We start from the raw sequence: 18321 nt of genomic DNA on the forward strand, positions 1-18321 counted from the left end.
GCATAAATATATATATTTATATATAAAAGAGTCGCTTATGTGTTCGCGCCTTTTTAAAGATGTCGTTCCATAAGTGTTCCTTGTGTAAGAGGCACATCCTGCCATCAGATCAGCATGAGAGCTGCATTCTCTGTCTGGGCCGTGCCCACGCAGAGTCAGCTCTCATTGAGGCAGACTGCCCTCACTGCGAGGGCATGAGTCTCAAGACACTGCGCTCGCGAATCGCCCTCATTCGGAGGGATGATTCAGCCTCCTACGCCCTCCTACCTGCCTCTTCTATAATACACGAGGGATGACACAAGGAGGTACGGCGGGGCCGCGAGGTCGACAGGATGAATTTGAGGAGGACCTCATGCTGGCACATGCCCCGCAAGCCCCTCAATCTTCATGCAATGCACAGCCTCGTCTCGTTCAACAGTTCTGACGCTGGGGATGAAGACGATGTCTTTCGCTGCATCAGACGAGTGGTCAGTGGATGATTATATCGCCCCTCCCCCCAGCGAGGGTGAGGAGCGTTTATGCGGCAATGACAAGGAGATGCTTCGGAGATCCCCCCCCAAAACAGGCGGTAGCCGCACATCTCTGCCCGGCGAGTAGCAGGGCGTGGAACTCATGTTCCACGTTTATCTTTCTAAGCCTTGTCGACTAACGTCCGCACTAGCTGGAAGAGCATACTCAGCGGTGGGCTAAACTGGTTCAGCACTCCACGCGATGATGGTGCTCCAAGTTTTTCAAGCTAAGCTCCTCAAACAAATGGACAAGCAAAGCTACGATCCAGAGATGTTCAAAGAGCTCCGCACCGCTATGGACTTAGCGCTGCGAGCCACGAAAGTCACTGCACAGGATTCTTTGGATCGTCATATCTGGCTGACCCTCATAGATATGCGTGATGTAGGAAAAGCCACTCTATTTGATGCTCTGGTGTCTCCAACTGGCCTTTTCGGAGGCTCTGTGAATAGACATCACGACTCAGCAACAATCACAGGCTATGAGACATTTTATGCCAAAACGGAGCAGTACTTCATCACTGCCGGCTTGCTCCCACTCTGTCTCAGTCCAGCACCTAGCTAAAAACCCCACACCAGCTGCCTCAGCGCCACCAAATTTTGCACAACTGCTTCCCAATGGTGAGCGGAACATTATATCTATATATATATAAAAGATTACAGCGCTCATTGCACATGCACGAGACACTCACACTTTTTCAATAAAGAGCTTTTCCACTTCAAAGCCTCACATTAATGGTGAGCGGCGCGTTATATCATGTTATGAACATACCAAATTGCCCTCTGTGCCGTTAAGCGGATGCGTGGCGAGCTCTTACTGGCATTCTGATTGGGTGCTAACTTACGATCGAACATGGTTATACGATCCAATTTGCACGTTGGCTGCCCTGTTTTAATGGTGATCTGTCTTCCACGGTTCTGTCCGAAGATGCTCCAGTGTTATGAGCCGAAATACACGATCTGCTCGCAAAGAACGCAATAGAGGTTGTTTCATATGAATTTATGAGCCTGCTGTCCATTTGCTGTCCATGCTGTGCAAATGCGTGGCAAAGCTGGTCTGACCACACGATATGCCTGTGTTGCACGCACAGACTGTGACACACACAGCAGGATTTACAGCCGTTAATTCCTTGTTCTAGAGAAGGAAGGTGGGCTTCAGCCTATTCTAGTTCTGAGATGCTTGAATTGTGTGCTCGCGATGTGCCCATTCAAAATGTTAACTCAGAAACAGATCTTATCGCATATCCGTCCTCAGGACTGATTTGCGTCAATAGATCTGAAGGACGCGTACTTCACATACCAGTTACATCATGTTACAGGTGGCTTTTTAGATTCGCGCTTGAGGGAACTGCGTATCAATTTAAAGTCCTTCAATTCAGTCTGTCTCTGGCTTCCCGCACATTCATGAAATGTATCGATGCGGCGCTAGCCCCATTGAAAATGAATGGTGTGTGTGTTTGGAATTATCTCAGCGATTGGTTATTACTAGCCAATCAGAGCACACAGAGACTTGCTGCTTTGCCATATGGAAAATCTGGTCTAATGTCAACTGGCGAAAAGCTCACATTTCCCCAGCCAGTAAATCTCCTTTTTAGTTCATGCATGCACACCTCATGAACGAGCGCGTACAGACAATTCCGCTTAAACTGTGTAAAAAAACATTACCACTGAAGTCATTTCATTTTCATGTGCATCGTGGTAACTCGCCACTGTCTGGCTGCTCTAGTACCATGGACAGCGGCAGCCTTCTACCAACAGGGTGTTATACTGGGTTTTCAGAAAGAAAGTGCTGACCACAAATGCATCCAACACAGGTTGTAAGTAATGGATGTGTGTAATGGATGCCGACTTTCGACACCTGGAAACAGGTCCCTCAGTCAGAAAATTCTGAGGAATGGTGTTTGTGCACCTGCTTTTATAGCGGACAGCTTCGCACCTAAAAAGGCAGGGCTCAAACACCATAGTCAATATTAGAATACTGGCGTTATTGTAGAGAGGTTTCAACTAGGTCGAGTGGAAGGACGCTCCCCATATGCATTAGCACACAATGTCTCGTTCCCTTCTTCTCAGGGAATCGAGGTTACGTACGTAACTGATATGTTTTCTCATTCCCTTGTGCATTCGTCTCTGTCTTCAGTGATAACTCCACCCTCTCATATGCCTTGTTATCTGTCTAATTATTCGTTTATTTGTTTCACATGCCCTCCTCTTTATCTCCTTGTTTTCTCTTATATTTAAAGCTACACTATGTAACTTTTGGCCCTCTAGTGGTTAAAAAGTAAAACTGCATGAGTCTTGCAGAAGAACGTTGTTTTGGTTGTGCTTCGGCTCTGCTCCTCTGTGCGGATGAATGTGGTTCGAGGCACCGGTGTACACATGGATACAGGCCATCTTATCAGAGCAAATGGACAAATGAATAATGTAAGAAAGGAAAAGACGAATATCCGAAAACATGTCATCTGAGCAGGTAAGTGCCATATCATATGCTGTTGTTTTCACTTATTGGAAACATTGATGTTTTGAAATAAATGACATTACAAAAGTTAGGCAACGTTCATTAACATTAGACATAACGATTGCTAGTCTTATAAGGTCAAACATTGTAAAGTTTTTATAACTGCAGGATATTCTGGCCAAACAGACCATGGTAGTAACTAATTTATAGATCGTCATTGTTACCAACCAGTGGTCAACATCATTTGAAGACTTACATGCCCTTTGCAAGCCTAGGACTAAAGGATTAATTTATATAAATTATTGCTGTTACAAAGAAAAATACACACGTGTGCTAGCAAGTGAAAAGTTCTTCACCTATTACAATATAATTATTGTATGTCACTACACACACACACACACAGATGTGTGTTTGATTACACAACTATACATATACCATATCAATAAAATATCTTACCTGTTGAGTAAGAAAAAAGCCATCTCTGGGTCGCTTTTAAATCATTTCTGTTGTCGCCACCTCTGAAAAGCCAAGCCGATGTTGATTCGGGTTTTATTACAGACTCTGTCGACTTTTTGCATGTTGACTTTGCTCTGTTTGAGGTTTCTTTGATTTTACAACCGGTGATTCCCCGGATGTTTGCTGTTTTGAATGATCCATGGTCAATTTTTCTTGTTCATTGTGACAACAAACTCTCAGCTTCACGCTACTCCCACACCATACACATGCTACAATAGCCGGAGCTTATATAACGTGAATACGCACGGGCGAATGATGTATGTATGCAGTTTTGATAAATTATAGGTTTATCTAAGTGTATTTGGGTAAAGACATGGTTTGGAAGATGGATTTTTGTTGCACTCTCTCATTTATAACATTTTGTTATTTTTTTAACAAAAAAGTTACATAGTGTAGCTTTAAGCTCCTCTCGTGTTCAATCCTGTGCCAGATTATTTTATGTGTTGGTCCTTGCTACTCGGTCTGTCTATTCGGTCGGTCATCGTTGTTTGCTGCCAGTTTTTTCAGTTTCTCTGTTTTGATTCATTTATCTCCTTTGTGAGAGTTTTTGGTTTGTATTTTGTTTATTTTTTTATAACAAAGCCCATTGAATTGCCTCCTGTGTTTGGGTCCTTCCCTCATCACAATCCTGACATACTCCTCTTCAAGCTTGTTAGCATTTCTTGTCTGTCTGTCTGTCTGTCTATCTGTCTGTCCCCACCACCTAAGTAGAAACTAAAAGGATTTAAATGATCAAAGTTATAGGGCAAATTCTTTTATAGCAGAGGCTATTTGCACTAAGTGTAAATAAGTCTTACACCCATGTTTTATTTAGTCTAGTGCCTTGCTAAGTGCAAAAAAAGTGTAAATAGCAACAAAAAGCGTCTTCTTTGCACTAAATGCAAATATTGTTAGATGCTATTTGCACCCCAGTGAAAATAGTGGCAGGTACTATTTGCACCCCTAATTAAATACAAGCATACAGTATCACTGCAGTGTTTATTGTGTTTACTTAGAGTCCCACAGGCACCCTACACCAACCCCTACCCCTAAACCATACAAAAATGTACCATGGTTTTACAACAGTAACCATAGTTTCACCATGGCATTTTGTAGTAAAATCATAGTAACCACAAAATTAAACATGGTTACTAAATTAACACCATATTACCATGGTTAATTGCCTTAAAACTATAGCTTTCACCAAAAAACATGGTTACTACAATATTACTATATTAAAAGCATTTAAATTTACCCAGATCAAACCTTTCTCTCAACTCCCTTACCTTCACCATGATCAAATCACTGCAAGGAAATCAATCTATATATTCATTTTCATTTATTATTATAAGTAGTATTAAAGGAAATATTAATAGTGGAGACAAGAAACAGGACAGGAAATAGTGGGACAAAAGACAGATTCGAACCTGTGTTGTCCACAGGAAATAAAAGCACAATCACACTGTCTTTACACCCCATGCCACTTCAACAACATTAGTAGGTGCAGTATTACTTCTATTTCTGTGTTTTCACCAGACTCTTGGAGTGCAAATAGCAGTGCTGTAAATAGTCACTCCATTCTTTTATGTATTAAAATTTTATTCACAATAGATTGCTAAATAGATTTGTGTTCAATCTTTGTATGTATTATTTACAGGGCTAGACTTCTTCGTCTAAGTAATATCTATAATTATTCCTTATCATTATCATTCTTTAGTTTTCTTATTATTTTCAGGATTATAAGCTATTTATTTTGTCAAGCATATGATAAACAAGTGTTTATTATTGTAGTGTATGATTTGTTCCTTTAACCAGCAAATACGTCTAACACCTGTGTTTTTATTTGTTGGTCTAGTGCCTCGCTGGCTTCCTTTTTGTCTTTTTCCTAACTCATAACAAGTTTTGCTGCTTATAAACGCTTGGAAGTCCAAAGATGGACTATGCTAATAACCAGATAGTTTATCATTGGCTCTGCCATTTTTCTATCAGAAAAGACATCCATCCATTCATCTTCCAAAGCAGCTTGTCTTATATAGGGTCGTGGGTAGTGCTGGAGCCTACCCCAGCTGTCTCAGGATGAAGGCAGGGAAACCAGAAAAGACATGTTTGTTCTAATCTTCTAATCTCTTCATATCTAAAAAAAAATTCCTTTATGGAAGGAATTGATGTTCTAGGCCCTTCTTCTAATCTCTTTTTTCCCTGGAATAACTGATCATCCTGTGGTGTGAATATTTATAGTTTTGTAGACAGTGTGTGTCACACCTGGCTCAAAGATGTGACAATAAAGGGAGACGACACGGCAAAATTAACTCAAAAAGAATATATTACAACAAGGATAAATGAAACCACATAATAAAAAATATCCGTAACCAATAATGTTAGTCAGTAATGACTCCAAAACAAATACATAAATGAAAAACAAAACAAATGTTCTCAGAAACTGGAGCACGGGTCTGGCAAACTGCCTAAGCGACAGCTTAGCGGCGGCATCACTTCACAACTGCACGTTGCTTAAATAAGGTGCCATGAAGAGATTCAGGTGCGCTCAAATCACGCCCCAATCACCAATCAGACCTACAAACGACAAAAGAAGAAACAACCAAGACCACAATAACTGGGTCATAACAGTGTGTCTAACAAAAAAATATTTGACCTCGGAGAGGTCAACTAAAAGCTATAAAGGACCTCACACCTGTTTCACAAGAAATTTTTGATAATAAAATGGTAGAGACAATGATATACTTTGTTATTAACAATCTTGTTATTAACATGGACACGTTCATCTTTGGACTTCCAAGCGTTTATAAGTTCTCTTTGTTTATAATCTGTGTGTGGCTGCTTGTGCAACTTATTTTGATTAACAGCCTGTTTTCTTTTTTCCTGTTGGAATCATGGTGAAAGCTTTGCATTCAGTAAACTCTTTGGGCTGAGTTCAACCTCTGAATGTTTATTGGATCATACTGGTCTCTTATTTGGAGACAGAAGCTTTCCAACATCGCCATATGGCCCTGTTTCCACCTGGTATTAAGATGCATTTCGGGCGATCTGATCACATGTGCTTAGGTGAGACACATAGCTGTTTACACCTGGTCATTTAAATGCATCTCCTGAGACCACTTGTGTTGGGATTTGGAGGGGATGGTCTCTGTTTCATGACGATATACATCAATCACCATGCCATTGTGTTACTGCATGATAATAAAGCACAACAAAGTCAGAAAAGACAAAGAAAGCATGCTGTTTTCCAGATACAGCTGAAATTTAATCTAAGCACAAACGCAACATGTCAAGCAGAATTATCCATTATTTTAGTGGATTACCAGTATTAAAGGAGCTTCAGGTGTTCGCGCTTGTCATCTGTGTTGATATCAGACACATTAAAGTAGATCCGTGAAGCTCTCGTGATTGTGTATATATCCACTCTTTAAAATTCTCTGATCAGATGGTTTTTTCCTTTAAAGCCACTCCTAAACAGTAAAGTTTAAACTCTTGTTTAAGCACAGTGGTTGATTGACTGGTAAGGGGTGGTGCTTCACTGCTACCGAGATGTGTACAGGATGGATTAGCGACCTGTATTTAAAGCTGACCACAATTGATCGAATCACCCGAAACGCATCTTAATACTAGGTGGAAACAGGACCATATTAGTAGCTGCTTTTTGACAGTTAATTTTTGATTGTACACCTGTTTGTGTCTACATTTACAGGACATGATCTCTGCATTTACATATGTGACAGCTCATTCACAGACATAAAACTTTTACACCTGACTTTCAGGGTACAACTGAAGCTTGTGCATCAAAAGAAGTACTTTTTTTTTTCTTTGAAGCTCTCAGGGACAGAGAGTGTGTGGGCACTGTATCTGAAGGAGGGGCTGAAGGGGAACCAGAACAAAAGCAAGACTATTATAAGCATACAAGGCCATGAGATATTTTGCTACATAAAAAGCAGCTATTCAGCCCATTCACTACAACAGTCTGTTATCCATTGAGGGCCATGGCAGAGCACTCTCTCTACAAACAAGAAATTAGAAATATTCAAACAGCACAAAAGAGTGCTCGCATGACAACACCCACACACGCTGTACATCCTTACTGTCAGTCTGTCTCACACTTCTCTCAATCTTTCCATGAATTCAACAATCTAAGGATTCTATGTGTATGTTGATTCTCTGCAGTTTTATGAACAAACTAGAACTGGGCATTCTTATGAGTAATGCCCGACCGAAAGGCTAATCGATATTAGCCTTTCAAAAGTATATCGGTATCGGCGTATATGTTTTCCGATATGCGCAGATATTAAAACTTTTTTTTCAGAACATATAATGCAGAAAACAATGCTTGGGGTGATTAAACTAATAACATAGTTTGTCCAGCAGAGCACGCTCTGACTCCATTGTTTACAGAGCTGAACTGACGGTGGTTCTGCAAATAGTGCGGAGTTAAACGGTGTCTTCATGGTAAGTTGCTAACTAGTTTGTGAAATACATAGTGGAAAGTTAATAAACAATGACCCCATCATTTTCCCTTTTCAATATAACTAATATAATGTTAACCCTGTCCCTGACAACCATGCCACTCATGTTTATCACATCTGTTTAGCTATAGTTTGTCAGTGCAGTCACTAACGTAGCAGAAAGGTAAGCAGAGCATCTTTTTGCAGCTCAACAGACAACGGTGCGGTGGTGGATTGTGTCTGTTGAGTGTTGATTTCATGCTACGTTGTTACCTAGTTGGTGAGACGCAGTGCTAGAAAGTAAATAAACAACGTCCATCTTTACTCTCCGTGACAATGAGCTTATAGCTAACTAGCTAACCACGTAGCTACTTTCATAGCTTGTCAGCTGAGTGGAAGCTAATGTGTAAACATGTATTCACCAAACTGTTTTGTTCAGGATTCGCAGTTTGGTACCTCCTTCGAACAATTCCTGTCATTGCATTTACAAAATTTTATATTTAAATGTCTAGTTTTCCACCGCTGAAAGTTTCTCCTGAACTTGTATAGCAGAATACGGTGTAACATCACTGCCACTGTTTATCTCTTGACTCAGCAGGTGTAAATGCTTCTTGTTTTACAACCTGCCCCTAATTGACTGGTAGTATTAAAATAGTCAGCATTTGACTGATACTAAACAGTAATACTGATGTTTATTTAGCTATTTATTTTATTTGAATTTATTCTTTATTTTCTCAGTGTTCATTTCTAGAATTTGTTGACAGTGTATAATAATAATATCAAATATTCTTTGATAAAAATATTTGTTTAAGAAAGTATCCTTCTGAGTATCTTTGCATAGCAAATCGGTGCACAATCCACATAGAAAATGTCTGTTTTCATTTCAGCTCAAAAATGAACTATATCAGCCACCATAATGGTAATCGGTGAATTTTCCCCCTCTAAAATCGCTATCGGTCTCCAAAATCCCATATCGGTTGGGCTCTGCTTATGAGCACTCAGTCGCGGCCCATGCATTTTAAACCTAGGCCTTCAGTGCGATTCATGCCAGTAAGAAAACACAGTTTCACAATGAATAAGACACCGTATGCCCATCATACATTATGTGGCAGTCAAATAATAATACCAATTTACATTTTAAAAACACGTCCATGCACGAAAGCTAGAACCAAGGAGGTCTAATATCAAGAAAAAGCTTGAATAATATTTGCGATTTAAATTTTGCTTGCAATACATTTTGTGTCGTCAGGGTACAAACTTGAACTCCTGTTGTTGCTATAACAATGCAAAAATCACTTACCAGTTTGCTTGAAGTGAAAATCAGTCTTCCTTTCCTGTTTAATTAATCAATCGCATGATCATGTAGAACATCTCAGGTTTGTAAATCCATAAGAATCTCTTTCTCAACGGCAATAACAGCAGTGATGACAGCCGACTCCTCAGCAAGATCTTACACTCTTCACTTTCAAATTACATCACTTAAAGGGTGATTGTGTCACTCAAGGCCAGCTAGAATGCCTCGACTGGGACATATCCTAAAGACCACACCCACCAAGAACAAATCAATCAATCTGATTGGCTGATGAATTTGACAATCTGACTTTAGATGCCTATTCACTATGTTGAGGGATTCTGTGGAAATTCTGAAGGCCTGACAGGGTGGAGCTCAAACTCACGTGCTGCTTCGGCTAAGGAGCAAGGCTTCGGGCATGCGATTTGTGAAACAGTTGTCACACTTTGCTTGTAAGCATCGAGAATAAATTCTGATTGGATAATTATTATAAAATTTTTTTTGCTATTCGTTTGTAGATGAATTAGGAGTGAAAGCGATTGCAAATACATAGGCAAAAAGGTCAATGAGAATGAAAGGATGAAAAAATATTTATTTATTAGGTATGTTACGCCAGCAGAGAAGGCTTTGCTGGCCCTGAGAAATCGCCACTGTGATCACTGCAAAATGACATCACATCCATATCTGGAAAGGAACATTATTATTAGAGTTATTTATTCAGTTATTTAATATTTAACATTAGATACTGTATTCTAAAACAGTAGTTCTCAACTGATAGAGAACTACTGACCCTAAATGAGTTGCAGATCTGATTCTAAATGCAAATAACTAAAATGCAACAGCTCTTATAATCATACATAGTCAGGGTAGCAAAATAAATAGGCTCAGAAACTTTTAAAAGTGAAGAGAAAACACTTTTCATACCTTTTGCTGTTGATGTCAGAGGCCATGCATCAAATCTCTATGGTATTTTGACGCAAACACACATGACTTGGTAACATGGCTAATGCTAATACAATATTTAACCTAGTGTTTGTTCCATGTGTTAGACTGGTAAATTACACTTCTGCTGTTGTATATGTTTTTACAAAATCGTCAGTATTCTTATTCACATAATCTTTGGCATGATAAACACAGCAAAGTCATGTTAATAATTTTGCATATTGTTGGGCCTACCCAGTTCATGGTGATACAAAATTTCAATATTTGACTTTGAGGAAATTTTTGCCCATTTTGGTACTGTGTTGGGTGGCTACATGTAAAATCTGGGTGCTAAAGCAAAACCAGTTACGAAACACTGTTCTAAATGCTCATAAATGTGCACTTCTATACTACTTGGTTTTGAATACCATGTCGCTCATCTGCCATAAGTGTTGGTTTTATAACCACTAGATGGTGCCCTCTCTCTCTCTCGCTGTCTCTCTCTCTCTCTCACTATGCATGCAGTTTGGACCATGTCTGCCTTTGTGTTTGTTCCCTTCCAGCTGCAGCGTGACTACTGAGTGAGATCCAACTCACAGATCGATATGTCTCATTATTTGGAGTCCAGACGCACAGATCAGGAGAATAAAGTTTTTATCAAAGTTCAGAGAGAAGAGATGTTGTGTTGAACAGTACAGGAAAGGAAAAGTACAGTATGTCCATCCAATGGGAGATGTTACTTTAATATCTGTGATCATACTGTCTGTCCTCCACATCCATACAAGCAGTTGAAATATGTCAATCTTATTATTGGAGGAGAAGATGGCATAGATTATTATTCATGCAAATATTGCGTCTAATTGACGTTATGTTTTTAAATCACTGCCCGTCAACTGTTCCTGAACCCCCAGCTGGTGCCTGCCCCAAAACACACACACACACACACACACACACACACACACACACACACACACACACACACACAAACTTGTTTTTATTTAATTGTGGGGACTCTCCATAGACTTCCATGCATTTTATGGATTTTATACATCTAAATCTAAATATAATTTCTATCCCCTAACCCTACCCCTAAACCTAACCCTCACAGAAAGCTTTTGCATTTTTAGTATATACACTATATTGCCAAAAGTATTTGCTCATCTGCCTTTAGACGCATATGAACTTAAGTGACATCCCATTCTTAATCCATAGGGTTTAATATGACGTCGGCCCACCCTTTGCAGCTATAACAGCTTCAACTCTTCTGGGAAGGCTTTCCACAAGGTTTAGGAGTGTGTTTATGGGAATTTTTGACCATTCTTCCAGAAGCGCATTTGTGAGGTCAGACACTGATGTTGGACGAGAAGGCCTGGCTCGCAGTCTTCGCTCTAATTCATCCCAAAGGTGCTCTATCGGGTTGAGGTCAGGATTCTGTTCAGGCCAGTCAAGTTCTTCCACACCAAACTCGCTCATCCATGTCTTTATGGACCTTGCTTTGTGCACTGGTGTGCAGTCATGTTGGAACAGGAAGGGGCCATCCCCAAACTGTTCCCACAAAGTTGGGAGCATGGAATTGTCCAAAATCTCTTGGTATGCTGAAGCATTCAGAGTTCCTTTCACTGGAACTAAGGGGCCAAGCCCAGCTCCTGAAAAACAACCCCGCACCATAATCCCCCCTCCACCAAACTTCACAGTTGGCACAATGCAGTCAGACAAGTACCGTTCTCCTGGCAACCGCCAAACCCAGACTCGTCCATCAGATTGCCAGATGGAGAAGCGTGATTCGTCACTCCAGAGAACGTGTCTCCACTGCTCTAGAGTCCAGTGGCGGCGTGCTTTACACCACTGCATCCGACGCTTTGCATTGCACTTGGTGATGTATGGCTTGGATGCAGCTGCTCGGCCATGGAAACCCATTCCATGAAGCTCTCTACGCACTGTTCTTGAGCTAATCTGAAGGCCACATGAACTTTGGAGGTCTGTAGCGATTGACTCTGCAGAAAGTTGGCGATCTCTGCGCACTATGTGCCTCAGCATCCGCTGACCCCGCTCTGTCATTTTACGTGGCCTACCACTTCGTGGCTGAGTTGCTGTCATTCCCAATCGCTTCCACTTTGTTATAATACCACTGACAGTTGACTGTGGAATATTTAGTAGCGAGGAAATTTCACGACTGGACTTGTTGCACAGGTGGCATCCTATCACAGTACCACGCTGGAATTCACTGAGCTCCTGAGAGTGGCCCATTCTTTAACAAATGTTTGTAGAAGCAGTCTGCATGCCAAGGTGCTTCATTTTATACACCTGTGGCCATGGAAGTGATTGGAAAACATGAATTCAGTTATTTGGATGGGTGAGCGTATACTTTTGGCAATATAGTGTATGTGTAATAAGCCATTTCCCTCATGGGGACCACTGGCTGGGCCCCACAAGGTTGGTGATCTCAGGTTTTACTATCCTTGTGGGGACATTTGGTCCCCTCAGTGTAGTATAAACATGTACACACACACACAAACACACACACACACACACACACACACACACACACACACACACAAACACATTGGTCTACCTATCATTGTGAGGACTTTCCAAAGACATAATGATTTTTATATTGTACGAACTATAGATTCTATCCCCTAACCCTACCCCTAAACCTAATCTTCACAAAAAACTTTCTGCATTTTTACATTTTTAATAAAACATCGTTTAGTATGTTTTTTAAGCGATTTAAATTATGGGGACACTAGAAATGTCCTCATAAACTACATTTATAGCATAATACCCTTGTAATTACCAGTTTGTAACCTAAAAAATTGTCCTCGTAAACCACATAAACATGCCCCCCCCCCCCCTCCACACACACACACACACTTATAATTACAAAAAAAGCAAAGCATTGTTGATGGGTACTTGACGCAAAACATGAGCTTTATCAATATTAATACTTTAGGTTAAAACTTAACTTTAATGCAAAGTGTATATTTTAGGTTCTCAAACTGCTCCGTAAAATGTTTAGCAATTTTAACGGAAAAATAATGTAAAAATGCTCATAATTGCTCATAATTGGTCATCTGGTAGTTACCTTTCCATGTACGGTGAAAAAAATTTATTTTGTTTAATAAGACAATACATTTATTTGTACAGTAAATTACTGTTAAATTTGCAAGTGAAAAACAATAATTTTGCATTCCCAGAAGTCCATGTGACCCATAAAATTTCATTATATTTTATTGAAATATTTATGTTTTTATGTTTTAAAATCAGTTATGTACATTGGGGTGATTTATTTTAAATTTTATGTTGTTTAGTTAATGTTTATTACATTATTTTAGTGTCAAGTGTGTTACGTTAAAAGTGTTTTGTGTTTGTGTGACTGACACTGCATTGTCTATACATCTTTATTGGCCATCGATCCTGGAAGGGCCACTTTTGATGAAATTTATGTCATTGTTTGGCATTGCTTTACCACCTGTTTTACTATGGTGGTAACAGTACATTAAAAGTGCAAAGCAGATTTTTGTAGTCCCAGTAGGTTAGTATATTAACATGATATAATTTAATAATATATACAGTAGTGAACTGTAAAATATACAGGCACCAAATAATACCTCTTAATGCCTGAAACTTTTTATTTTTATTTTTTATATGGTACAAATATTCCATGTAGTAAAGAAGTCATAAAAACTGCATGCATAATAATTATAAGGGAATTAGCAAATAACTAATTAAAATGGTTTTAGATGTAGTATATAATTTCACACTGCAGTACAAGTTACTGATTAGATAAACTGATCAGATTAGTGGCATGTTGCATTCACTATTGTAAGGCGGGAATTATCTGAACGGCTTGGGTGATCATTAAGAACCCACTGCCGGCTGTGCACTTTGTGCAGTCTCTCTGGCTGGCCCTGAAGCTGGAAGCAGCTGGTGGCCTTTCGGCTGCTGGGCCCGAGCTGTCTTGACCCTGAACACATGGTCCACTTTAGCTCTGATTGGCTGGGCTCAGGCCACAGCTGTGCACAGCACAGGTCAACGGCTGAATCAGCTATTAATCACAGCAATCAAGATCAATATCTCTGTTACTCTGAGAATAAAGGTGAATATTAAAAAAAGAGAAACCTGAAAAAATTCAATTAACAGTTTTTACTCTCGTATAAATGTATACACAGAATCTTATATTCTACTCCATCTTTTTTCTCCCCCTTATCACTTTCTCAGTCACTTGTCCCAACGAGTGTGAGAAAAGGAGGGGGTGGATGGTGACTTCACAGTCTCTCTTACAGGAATACATAGCAAAGCCACCTGCTGCTCTTTGTGAGATATAAAGGGAAAGCTGCATGGCGGGGAAGTAATGCCATGCGGTGGAATTCATCTTGTCATATGTCCCACTGGAGGTATGACTCTCTGGGTGATTATTTTGGACCAGGCCTCCAGATGGAGCTCTCAGCAACTTGAAACACAGCAAAGGACAAATTAGATTACTTTAGAGGGAGGCCAAACAAAGGCTATTTTCAGAATAGTTTACTACATACTACTACTATTGCTGCAGTACATAGTATGCAAATTTTCTGTTTGCATAGAATACACGGACTACCTACCACATGTGTGAAAATGTGTTCAGTAAGCTAGTATTCCATTCTAAACATTGCTTATGCTGTGTTCCATTCAAAGTTGGAATGTGACATTTTCCTTCTTGATACCATAAAGGCATTCCATTGCCCGATGCTCGGAAGATGACACATAAGCAAACAAAACTGCAACACTTCTGTTAGCTTAGCAGGGTGTTCCATTGTCAACAAAGAACTGTCCTAAAAACCAACTTTTGGGGGATCAAAAGTAACAGTCAGAATCTGGTGTGGCCACCAGCTGCATTAAGTACTGAAGTGCATCTCCTCATTATGGACTGCACCAGATTTGCCAGTTCTTGCTTTGAGATGTTACCCCACTCTTCCACCAAGGCACTTGCAAGTTCCTGGACATTTATGGGGGGAATGGCCCTAGCCCTCACCCTCCGATCCAACAGGTCCCAGACGTACTCAATGGGATTGAGATCCGGGCTCTCTGCTGGCCATGGCAGAACACTGACATTCCTGTCTTGCAGGAAATCATGCACAGAATGGCAGTATGGCTGGTGGCATTGTCATGCTGGAGGGTCATGTCAGGATGAGCCTACAGGAAGGGTACCACATGAGGGAGGAGGATGTCTTCCCTGTAATGCACAGCATTGAGATTGCCTGCAGTGACAACAAGCTCAGTCCGATGATGCTGTGACACACTGCCCCAGACCATGACAGACCCTCCACCTCCAAATCAATCCCGCTCCAGAGTACAGGCCTCTGTGTAACGCTCATTCCTACGACAATAAATGCGAGTCCGACCATCACCCCTGGTGAGACAAAACCGTGACTCATCAGTGAAGAGCACTTTTTGCCAGTCCTGTCTGTTCCAGCAAAGGTGGGTTTGTGCCCATAGGCGACGTTGCCGGTGATGTCTGGTAAGGACCTGCTTTACAACAGGTGTACAAGCCCTCAGTCCAGCCTCTCTCAGCCTATTGTGGACAGTCTGAGCACTGATGGAGGGATTGTGCATTCCTGGTGTAACTCGGGCAGTTGTTGTTACCATCCTGTACCTGTCCCGCAGGTGTGATATTCGGATGTACCGATCCTGTGCAGGTGTTGTTACACGTGGTCTGCCACTGTGAGGATGATCAGCTGTCCTTCCTGTCTCCCTGTAGCACTGTCTTAGGCGTCTCACAGTATGGACCTTGCAATTTATTGCCCTGGCCACAGTCCTCATGCCTCCATGCAGCATGCCTAAGGCACATTCACGCAGATGAGCAGGGACCCTGGGCATCTTTCTTTAGGTGTTTTTCAGAGTCAGTAGAAAGGTCTCTTTAGTGTCCTAAGTTTTTATAACTGTGACCTTAACTGCCTACCATCTGTAAGCTGCTAGTGTCTTAACGACCGTTCCACAGGTGCATGTTCATTAATTGCTTATGGTTCATTGAACAAGCATGGAAAACATTGTTTAAACCCTTTACAATAAAGATCTGTAAAGTTATTTGGATTTTTACAAAATTATCTTTAAAATACAGTGTCCTGAAAAAGGGACATTTTTTTTTTTTTGCTGAGTTTACTATACTACACTTACAATTACTGCAGTAAATAGTATGCATACTGTGCACAGAATGCACATTTTTGATAGAATACTCGGATAACCAACTACATATACCAAAATGAGCAGTATCAAAGTCTTTCTAGCAAGTCATCCACTGGCGGCCATCTTTGGAACACTTTTTGAAGCTACACTGCAAAAATTGATTTTCAAGACAAGTATTTTTGTCTTGTTTTCCAGTAAAAATATCTAAACATTCTTAAAATGTGATTTATTTATTTGACAAGCAAACTGGCATAAGGTTTTAAGTCTTATTTTGAGAGAAATCTAATCAAATTTAGTGAGATTTATGCTTAAAACAAGAAAAAAACTGTTTGCTAATGGGGTAAGTAAAATAAACTTAATGCAAAGGGAAAACAAGTTTAATTTGCTTACCCCATTGGCAGATTTTTTTTCTTGTTTTAAGTCTAAAGTTCACTAAATTTGGTCAGATTTGTCTTAAAACAAGACATAATATCTTATCCCATTTTGCTTGACAAGCAAATAAATCATGTTTTAAGAATGTCTAGATGATTTTACAGGAAAACAAGAAAAAATACTTTTTTTTTGCAGTGTATTCCCAGTCATGTGCAAGTGCAGCTCCTATCTACTTAAATGGGAAAAGACAGAAATCTCCAAAACGACTGGTCAAGATTACGATCAAAGAACATATTTCAAATCAGCAGTAAAATCTGACAACAATGTTATCATAAATTGTGCTTCTTTACCTCAGATAAAAAACCAAAAATGTTCTGGCTTGTATCGCTAATGCTCATGCTCGTTCTCAAGTTAATTGACAGGCGATGTCTGTATCTAAAAGGTGATTTGCTCTTTTACCTCTAAGGCGTGACTTTCTTTTCTACATCCGTTGACCATTGCATTCCAGTTTCTCCCATTGATTTTAATAAAAGTGTCCCTTCTCTGTCTCTGGAAGTATACAACAAAGTTACTGAGTAAAATACTCTATCCTACAATGCATGCACTTGACTTTTGGATTATAATCGTTTTTATTTCCAAGATGATAACTGAATGCCACATGCTGCATTAACTAATTGATTAATTAATTATCATGGAATAATGCAACTGTTTTGCTTACTATTTAAAAAATAATAGTAAGCAGTGTACTGCGCAGTATTCTGTAAGTAGTAAGCTAGTATTTCATTCTGAACATAGCTACAGACTTTAACACTCTTTCTATGGTAGAAAGATCTAATTTGCTTCTCTGATGTGCTGTAGAGTCAGTAAAAAAAATACAAATAAATCTTGCGTGCAAGAGTCAGACCAAGAGATGGACCCAGGTGGATGGGGAAGTGCGGATGAAAGGTGTGTGACAGGCCAGATGCGTGTGACAGGTGTGATGGACAGCCCACTAAGCCCAGCTCAGCGTGCCCATCCAGTTGGGAGGGAAATAAATATAACACCACATAAAAGGCAGATCATGAATAATAAAACAGCCATAAATTACATAATCTGGCCAAATGATTTATGAATTTACAGTGCGAGATGTCCCGGCCAAACTGTAAATATTCATGTGACAAACGCTAAGCTCTATTTAATTGTGATTAATAGTAATGCATGGAAGCGGGCCTCATAACTGCCAGCCTTTATTACAGGCAGCTGGCTGAATGCAAATGTTATTTCGTGTAAGATTAGGGAGACAATTAGGGTCTTTCAGGCGTTCTTTAGCACCCCTGACAAGAACAGGGCTCATAAGAGTCAACACTTTAGCCCTGGTTCCAGAGACAATGTACTGGGTTTGCAGGACGCCTGTTGATAAAAACAGTGGATACACATAAATCGTCACAATATCCCTGGTAAACACTTTATTGGAGAGAAAATATGTGTCCTGTTTATGGTGAAGTTGTATGTAGGACTTGGAGTGCCACTACAAAATAAAATGAAGAATGATATTCTTCAATAAAATGAAGAATGATATTCTTCAATTTTTTCATTCAAAAATAAGAATGCAATTACATCAATTTTCAAATTAATGAATAAATATACATAAATATAAAACTGTTCATTTAATTCCTGTTGAAATGT

This window comes from Myxocyprinus asiaticus, chromosome 18 (assembly GCF_019703515.2).
Source record: "Myxocyprinus asiaticus isolate MX2 ecotype Aquarium Trade chromosome 18, UBuf_Myxa_2, whole genome shotgun sequence".
Lineage (NCBI taxonomy): Eukaryota > Metazoa > Chordata > Actinopteri > Cypriniformes > Catostomidae > Myxocyprinus > Myxocyprinus asiaticus.